We start from the raw sequence: 9,061 nt of genomic DNA, 5'->3' as shown, positions 1-9,061 counted from the left end.
CAGGACCCGGGGGTCACTAGATGCAGAACCCAGGGCGTGAATGCCATTTTATATGATGAACAAAACCGTGAGCAGCATCCTTAAAGTTTTATTGGAACACACCGGAGTGTTCACGTGGCCATTTCTTCCAGAGGTTTAACAGTGAAGCCCTTTGCTAGGATACCGGGCTAGTGTAGCTCTTTGATAGAACTCTCTGGCAATGAACAGAAATGCAAGCATCGCCGTTGAAACCGGCACATCCTTAGAGAGCCAAGATGTTGGCAGAATCTAGATGGCTCTCATCTTAAGGTTTAGTTTCCTGAGTGGGGCCAACAGCACACACATCCTGTGTGGCCGATGAAGAAGATTCGAGTTTTTGGATGGCAGCTATCAGGGTCACCCTCTGTGGAAAGGCTGCGGAGCCCGTTGATGAGACCTGCCCCATCTCCGCCGAGAGCAGTGGTCGGCAAACTGCGGCTCAAGAGCCACCGTTTGCTGCTCTGTTGACTAATGAGTTTGCCGGCCACTGGCCTAGAGCAAACATGCCAAACTCTCGAATATTTTCGCGATCCAGCCAATATAACGGTAGGTAAGAAACGTTCTGATAAAGAGGAAATGAAATGCCATAAGGATGTGAGGTCTGGGGCCAGGCCGCTGGGTTTGAATCCCAGCTGTGCCGCTTTAACAGCTCTGCAACCTTAGACAAGTAACGTAACCTTTCTGTGCCTCCATTTCCTCTCCTATAAAATAGAGGTGATAGCATGCTGAGGCTGGTTTGGCTCAGAGGATAGAGCGTCGGCCTGTGGACTGAAGGGTCCCAGGTTCGATTCCGGTCAAGGGCATGTACCTTGGTTGGGGGCACATCCCCAGTAGGGGGTGTGCAGGAGGCAACTGATGGAGAGCATCGGTGTTTCTGGCTATCTCTCTCCCTTCCTTTCTGTAAAAAAATCAATAAAAGGTATATTTTAAAAAGTAGAGGTGATAGCAGAACCTACTCATGAGGCTGTTGCAGGATTGAGTGAGGGGACACACTAAGGCACCTAGAACAGTGCCAGCTTGTTCCTCCGCCCCCTCGTATTGACTCCTGGAGATGGGCCTAAGCCAATGCCCATCCTTGGGGCCAGCACCCTCCTCCTCTTTGCCTTCAAGTCGGGGAGATTTCAGATTGTAGTCCCTTCCTGACCAGGTGTCTGACCCCTTAGTACAGCCAGCAGGATGGGCCTGGGAATGCCTGTATCCAACAGCTGCAGCCCACACCCCATCCCAAGTTATTATTCCATCCGTATTCTGTGGCGAGCCAGCACGGCCATGGCACACTCAGCCCCAGGGTGCCATAAGTGCCGCACCAGCTCAGCCATGTTTGGGGACCCTGAGTGGGGGTGGTGAAGGATGGAGAAAAGACAGACAAGAGGATGAAAGCTGGGCCTGGGTGGGACGCTGCCCTCTCTGATGGAGAGCTAGCCACAGCACCACGGACTGCAATCCGTGTCTTCATTTTACAGCCAGATTCCACGAGGCAAAGTGAGGGCATGGTCAACACGTTTACAACATTCCCGTGGGTTTTGATCCTACTCAATGACATGCACCTGAGCTCTATCAAGCCCACGTCACTCATGCACGTGGGACCACGTGTGTGGACCATAGGCTCAAGCTGACAACTACAGCTGTTGGTTCTGCCCTCCAGGCTGGGACTTGCACTTGGCCATGAGAGGACTGTGCCCTCTCATTAGCCCGAGGCTTGAACCTGTCCAAACGTGGTGGTCGCTCTCCACAGTATTCCTAGCAGGTCTACCACACAGCAACAAAATTAATTCCCAAGGTGACTGGATAGAAGCCAGCCACGATTTAGGCCATAAACATTTTCTGATCCAGTGTTATTATTTTGATGGACTAGGGAATTTTATCATTAAAATCTTAGACTAGATAAGTGCTACCTACAAGATACGTTAAGTGATACAGTACTTGGAATCTAGTTTTTAGATTCTCAAAAGTCATATATCCTTGCAATTTGGTTCTTGAAAATAAAATTTAAGCATGTTTACAAAGGTTTAGTTTTGTAATAAGGTGACTGATTTATCTATAGCTGCTGTAGCAAGCTATTGTAAAACTTGAATTTTTATTAATGGTGAACTTTAAAATGTTTTTTAGCTAGTTCATTTGCCTTGCCATACATAAAACTTTTAACCAGTAAGGCTAAGAACATGGTGTTTAAAACTGCGGTCAACTAGTGGGCCCATGTGACCAGTTCTGTCCAATGGACTGCAAGCAAATGTGACAAGTGTTGCCCTAGCCTAGTGGTCAGCAAACTGCGGCTCTTAAGCCGAGGTTTGCCACTCTGTTGACTAATGAGTTTGTCAACCACTGACCTAGACTCACAGGCTGTTGTTGTTTTTGTGATTAAGCCCCTATCCCAGATTTTTTACAGAGGGGAAGGGAGAGGGAAGAGAGTTAGAAACATCAATCAGCTGCCTCCTGCACACCCCCTACTGGGGATGTGCCCGCAACCAAGGTACATGCCCTTGACCGGAATTGAACCTGGGACCCTTCAGTCCGCAGGGTGATGCTCTATCTATCCACTGAGCCAGACCGGTTAAGGCAGCTCTTTTCTTTTTTAAAAAAAATATTTAAATATTTTTGTTCAATAAATAATTTTTATTTTTTAATTACAGTTGGCATCCAATATTAGATTAGTCTCGGGTGTACAGCCCATTATATAACTTACTAAGTGATCACCGGGTAAGTCTCGCACCCACCTGACACCATGCATGGCCATTCCAACATTACTGACTATTCCCTGTGTGCCCTTTACCTCCCTGTGGCCGCGCTGTGCCTCCCGGTCTGCAGCACTCTGAACAGGTTTTGTAGACCGCCTTGCAGTACACAGCGGCCTTTCCAGGTAATGTTTCACTGACTTTACCTGAAGCCTGAGAGATGTGAGGGACGGGGTACTTACCTTTGGTAGGCAAGGAAACAGGCTCTGGAAGACAGCTGTCAAGCCTCCATCACACTGCAAGGAGAACAGCAGGAAAAACCCCAAACCCAGAGCCGAGTGCCGAGTCCTGCCTGTTCCCACTGCACCAAGCAACCCCTGCTGTGCGGTGCCTCATGGGCAGCCCACTGAGGCCTCGGAGTCCACACAGCCGCCCCAGCCTGCGGCTCTGGCCGGGCATGCCCCCCCTTCTCCTCCCCACACCCACCCTTACCCCCACCTCCCTCCCACCTTCCTGGCAATTACTGCTGGAGCAAATAGATTAATTGGGCCATTAGACTCTCTCCAGCATTTGGTCAGCATTCACCTGCCCCTGGCGGGCGGGGAGCAGCTAAAATGAGAGGATTAGCCATTCCTGTCCACACTGGCATTAGAATGTGTCACTCCCTGCACTTTCCCCCTGCTTTTTGTAGAGAAAGCATTTCACAAACAGGCCAGGCTCCGGTGAGTCAGACAGAAGCCAGTCGGGTCTGCTGAGGTCAAGAAGACGCAGGTGGAGAACCGCTCCCCGCAGCCAGCGCGATTGTTTTCACGTGGAGTTCCGGGGGGAGCCCGGCTCTGTCTGGGGAACGTTCACAGAACCCATCCAGGAGTTTCCAGGCACATGGCTCTACACTAAGGTGACCAGATTTTAACATTGGTAAAGCGGGACACCATTGACCAGGGTGTGTGTGTGTGTGTGTGTGTCAATGATTAAAAATTTGGTCTATATGGAGCAACAAAAATTTTCATAGAATGCAAAAATAGTATTGTAATAATTTTTTTTTACATTTCAACATAAGTACAATTTACAGATATAATAAATAAATAAATAAAAATTATGTATAGTGTCACTTTCAAGGCCGACACTAGACTTTTTGCCACCACTATACAGTAAAATATAAATAATACGAGTACTGTCCGCTAAATTCAAGAAAATTTATGTATTTATGAAATAAATTACGTAAATTATCTGAATAGCTGATTTGTAATGATACCACTTGTTTAACTAGCTTACTAGCACGCAGTACGATGTGTATCGTCTGAGAGACAGTTACAAAATGTTTTCGTCGTTGCCAATCCCAAAAAATGCCATTGTTCATTAAATCCAAGCAATGGTGGTCGAATTCTAACAACTGATCAACAATGCGCACTTAGATAAGCAGTTCTCGATAATCAGTTCTCAACAATTATTTGTTATTAAAGTTTAACATTGTAAAATTAACAAAAATATAAAACTCATATCCTGGCTAAATAGCCACACGGCCACCGAAAACCGTCTATTCCCTTCTCACTCTCCCGCCGTTCCCTAGCTTGTCGTGCATTCTTTCCAAAAATCAGGACTTTTTTAAAACAGCGCAGGACGCGGGACAAATTGTTAGAAATTGGGACGTCTGGTCACCTTACTCTACACCTCACCTTGTTTGTTTGTTGTTTATTGCTGGTAGGATTTGGCACTGTGTCACCAAAGTTGCTCGGGGCCTCCTTCCTCCTGAAGGGGCCTCTGGAATCCCTGTCCCTCTCCTCACTCTGCGGAGCCCGGAGCCCGGGTGTCCTTCCTGGCCCAGGGGGCGAAGCAATCCAGTAACATTACGGCCTGGTAAGGGGTGAGTGTCCCTCTTCCTTGAAATGATGGGTTCGATTAAACAGGGGAGAGCGGTGATTGGAGATCCTAACCTTTTGTTAACTGGACTGGACTCAGGTTGTAGCTGGGCATCACGGGGACTTTGCTCCTAGCCTGCCATATAAATAATTTTAGAGAGGAAGGGAAAGCGATAGAGAGAAACATTGATGAGAGAGAAACATTGCTGGCTGCCTCCCGTACGCCCCCCACTGGGGGTGGAGCCCTCAACCGGAGCATGTGCCCCTGGCTGGAACGGAACCTGGGACCCTTTAGTCCACAGGCCAACGCTCTGTCCACTCAGCCAGACCAGCTGGGGCCCTACCCTGACTTTTAAAATCTTTGCTCTCGGTTCTTTCTTCCCCATCTGGGATAATACATTGGGAAGATCCCAAAATACTTTGGTCACTTTCAGATATTAACCAATGATGCTTATTTTCAGATATTAAAAGTGAGAGGCCGCCCTAGCCGGCTTACCTCCTGCTTCCAGCTCTCCAGGGGCCCGGCAGAGAAAGGAGAAGCAAAGAAGAGATGTGTCCTCCTAACCATTAAGGGGTTTTCATTTCCTAGGGTATCTGGGCAGCACTGGGTGTTTGTGGAAGGGTCCCAGGACCTGCCCCCGAGGGGACACTTGCCCAGTGCTCCCTGCATGAGGAGACCATGAAGTTACAATCGCACTGTACCTGTGCACCCACACGTGGTATTTTGGGGAAGAGCCACACTCATGGGGCCAAAGAGCCACATGTGGCTCTCGAGCTGTGGTATGCCGACCACTGGTTAGAGCCATCCTCGACTTTCTGAGCTGTCTTGACCCCTCTCTTAGCTACAGGCTGGAAGCAGGGGATGTGCCTAAACCATGGGTTGCAGGACCGGTTTGGGTACTTTTTAGCAAGCTCTTCATGGATGGCCTAGCACCTCGCTCTAAAGCACATGGTGGAGCTGAGAGTGGGGAGGGAGAGCTAGAGATCACCTACTATCCCAAGCTCTGCGTTTCAGCTGATATCCCCGAGCAGCTTGGGAAAGTCCAGCCTATCCTTCCCGCCAAAAGAAAAAGAGATCCAGACGATAAATTTGCAGGAGTGATGCCGCCCACATTTAAAGCACCTTTTCAGGCTAAAGGAGGGACCGTAACATAAGCCCAAAGCGGCAGGTCTTCCCGCAGCCCACACACCAGCTGTCCCGTTTGTCCGAGGCGTCTTCCTCTGCCAGCTGATCGGGGGCCCTCGGCTGTCCTGGCAGACACCTCCAGAAACCACTCCATCTACTCCCCCAGAGAACTGCTCGCTGACTGCTGGTCGTTTTCAAAGGAGGGGACAGCGCATTGCTTGACAAACATTCCATTTACGAACAACGCTGCGATGGGAAACCTGGAAACGTGCAGGCGTCCGCCTCACCCCTTTGTACAGTTTCTCTCCCTCTGAGTAAATCGACAGAGGCCCTTGGACCTGGTTCTCAAGTCGCTGTCCCATCCCAGGTCCAAATTCCACTCCTGTTAATATTCTTTTTGTTTGTCTTTTGTTAATCCTCACCCAAGGCCATTTTTTCCTTGATTGATTTATAGAGAGAGTGGAAGGGGGAGGGAGGGGGAGAGGAAGAGGGAAACATGGATGAGAGGGAGACACATCCCTCTCCCCTCCCGCACATGCCTCGACGATGGGCCTGGGAGGGAACCTGCAGCCCAGGTACGCGTCCTTGCCCCGAAGTTGAACCTGAGACCCTTCTGGGCAGAGGCGGCCGCTCTGACCACTGACCACACTGGCCCGGGCGCACATCCATTCGTTTTTCAGACGTCTGGTTGTTTGGGGGGAAAGAAGTTCTGTCGTCAGCTCTGGCGAGCTTACAAAGGAGACATCTGCACCCCGTTGGCACCCAGTCCCCTGGTTAATTGGGGCAGAGCTTCCTTTGAAAGTTAATGCTTTGCGGAGTCTCGCCGCTGGGCTCCCCAGGCCTGTCCCTGCGGGCGGCCCAGGCGGGTGGAGGAGCCGCTCCCTGGAGGTTGGGGCGCTGCCCACCCCACCAGGGTTCCTCCAGCTCGTGCAGGAGGAGGAGGAGGGCGGGGGACCTGCTCCTCACTCGCCCTCCCACCGGGACGGCCTGAGTGGCCTCTGGTGGAGTTCTTTGTCGGCATGTGCAGCCCACAGCCCTTCAGCGTCACCCTGGCATCCCTGACGCTGGCTCTGCCTCCCACCGCATCGTTCCGGTCGGTCGGGCCGTGTTTCTGCGATTCGAGGCCTCCAGGACTCCATGAAGCGGGAGGGGCAGGAGCAGGGCCGTCAGGCAGGACGCACGGGCTGTCCCAAGCTGCCCAGTCCGGCAGTTCCAGGAGCGCCGCATCCGGAGTAGACGATAAAGGCTGTGACCCCCCCTACCTTGTCCTGACAAGCAGGGCACGGGCATCCCTTAGGACGGCTCCCGGAACACAGGGATGGCCACTAGAAGGAACAATTGATACTTGGGGAGTAAGAGGGTGGGCGGTGGCGTGGGGTCACAAAAAAAAACCAAAAAGACAAAAAAACAATTGATACTTGCTGGTGTTACATAAAAAAAAAGAAAGAAAGAAAGAAAGAAAAAGCATGGGTTCACTGATAACACATGGACCACCGCAGGGCCGGCTGGGGGTGGTGGTGGTGGTGGTGGTTTGCATGGGGGGGAGGGGGCAACGGGGCTCCTGCCAACTCTTCTGGCTTTCTTGTTTCTGTGAATGTAAAATACTTTAAAAATTAAAGTTCATTAAAGCCAAACCTTTTAAAAATATATTTTTATTGACTTCAGAGAGGAAGGGAAAGGAAGAGATAGAACATCAATGATGAGAGAGAATTATTAACTGGCTGCCTCCTGCACGCCTCACACTGGGATCGAGCCCGCAACCTCGGTATGTGACCTTGGCCGGAATCGAACCTGGGCCCTTCAGTCTGCAGGCTGATGCTGTGCCCACTGAGCCAAACCGGCTAGAGCTAGATCTTAGTTCTTTGATCTCAAAAGAATGTCTTCTCAATGTCACTTAAGCCACCCTCCCCTTGGCCACCCCCTGGCCCTTGTCAGCACCCGGAATTGCTCTCCCCGTGAAAAATTAAATCCCATCTTGTTAGATCCCAAGCTATCATTTTTCATTCCAATTACAGTCACCACATCTGTACTTAATCTCCACAAGGCCTTCAGTGCTGCAAGTCCTGTTTCCTTCCAGCAACCCCCTTCTGTTCTGACTTCTTTCCTAGCAAATCCATCGCATCCTTCACTGCCTTACCAATAACCTCACCTGGACCGCCGGGACAGTCCAGCCATCCGGTTTCCTGCCAGTCTCCATGACAGCCTACTCATTTTCTTCATTCCTCAAAACTCCTGCCCGACCACTTCTCCCCACCCCCTACCCCTTCCAAATAGCACGCCCTCAACTTCACAAGAAAAGAGAAGTCATCGGAAGGGAGCTGGCAAGCCCATCGACATCCTCACCACGGCCCGTCTCCTCCCTCCAAGTGCGATGGAAGTGTGCTCTGCCTGTGTGGATGGAAGACCCATCAGTTATTCTTTATCTCAACCTCTCCCTCTCACTGACTCCTTCCTGGCAGCATTTAACCGGGCTCCGTGGACTCCCACGTGGTAACAAAAACAAAACTCTCACCTCCAAGCTGCTCTCTAGCAAGTACCCTTTCTTCTGTGGACCAAAAAGGGCCTAATCCTGACGAGCTCAGGAGGCCTGCGAGGTGGCTTTGCAAACCAGGAGACCTGAAGTGACCGCCACAGGATGGTCTGAAATTACCACTTCCTTCTCAAAGTGAGTCATGCGGGTAGGCAGCGTCTTCCTTGACAAAGGTCAACCTTCACTTGAACTGGGTTTCTCTCTGGTCTTTGCAGCTATGATAACAAGCCTTTGGAATGTCTAGACCCCTCAGAGCACAATCTCCCCCCAGAACCTGAGGCCACAGAATCCCTCATTGTCATCTCCTCATACTATACGAGTTCACTGTCTAGAACAGTGGTCGGGAAACTCATTAGTCAACAGAGCCAAATATCAACAGCACAACGACTAAAATTTCTTTTGAGAGCCACATTTTTTAAACTTAAACTATATAGGTAGGTACATCGTTATTAACTTAATTAGGCTACTCCTAAACTGGCCTTTGCTAAAAGAACGTCCTCAATTTGATTGAGGCACACTCAAGGGGCCAAAGAGCCACGGTTCGCCAACCACTGGTCTAGATTAAGGTGCAACCCTGCCATTCTCTGGAGCATTTTCCCAATCTGTTGAGATTTTGCTTCCTGGCAAATGTCGTCCGTTTGGCTCAACTAAGTCATAACAGTTCTCTACAGGTTTGGACACTGACACTTTCTAGCCAAACCCAATGCAAGGATTAGTCACATGTTTGTCCTCCATGCCCGCTCCCATCCTGGACACCACCACTGAACGCTGGACCCAAGAGCTCCATAAAGGAGCTCTGAGCTAGGTGGCCCAGCACCCCCTTCCTCACTCCAACAGACCCGGCTGATGCCTTTTC

Source organism: Pipistrellus kuhlii, unplaced genomic scaffold (assembly GCF_014108245.1).
Source record: "Pipistrellus kuhlii isolate mPipKuh1 unplaced genomic scaffold, mPipKuh1.p scaffold_m20_p_14, whole genome shotgun sequence".
NCBI classification, from domain to species: Eukaryota; Metazoa; Chordata; class Mammalia; order Chiroptera; family Vespertilionidae; genus Pipistrellus; species Pipistrellus kuhlii.
Note: the sequence above shows the minus strand (reverse complement) of the source record.